At 49.3% G+C, this 432-nt stretch overlaps 1 protein-coding gene across 1 annotated transcript in view; it reads left to right on the top strand.

Moving 5' to 3' along the window:
* PRDM16 (PR/SET domain 16) overlaps window positions 1–432 on the top strand; it is a 486,681-nt gene that overhangs the window by 75,305 nt on the left and 410,944 nt on the right. The gene's annotated exons all lie outside the window — the stretch shown is intronic.

Genomic DNA, 432 nt, shown 5'->3' with positions numbered 1-432 from the left:
TCCTTATTAGCGTAAAAGCCAGAGCCGCGTACTGAAGCCTGTAGGAGCAGGCCCACCCCTCCCCCGCCATGGTTTCCCGCTGCTGAAAATGAGATAAGGCGATACCTTTAATAACATGTTAACAGGATGGAACAATTGAAGTATCAGATAGAATCGCATTTCCTCCGGAATCTAACTGCCTCTAATGTGCCCTTCTTAGCATAGGGCTCCTCCAGGCCCCGCATTACCGCCGGTTTGTGGCGCTCGCCTGTTGCCGACGTGCGGATATTTTATCAATGTGCAAATTGTGCATTAGCTGTTACAGAAACATCTCTGGTATAGTCATCTGGAAGTGAAATGGATAGCCCGCTGGGATGAAGTAGCACATTGTCTTTCAGCTAGAGGAGATCCCTTGCTGTTATCCCTTTTTTTTGTGCGCCGTCGCTCGCTGTG

The sequence above is a fragment of the Nanorana parkeri genome, unplaced genomic scaffold (assembly GCF_000935625.1).
Source record: "Nanorana parkeri isolate BGI_ZX_2015 unplaced genomic scaffold, ASM93562v1 scaffold5, whole genome shotgun sequence".
Lineage (NCBI taxonomy): Eukaryota > Metazoa > Chordata > Amphibia > Anura > Dicroglossidae > Nanorana > Nanorana parkeri.
Note: the sequence above shows the minus strand (reverse complement) of the source record. Positions and strands in the feature narration are given on the sequence as shown.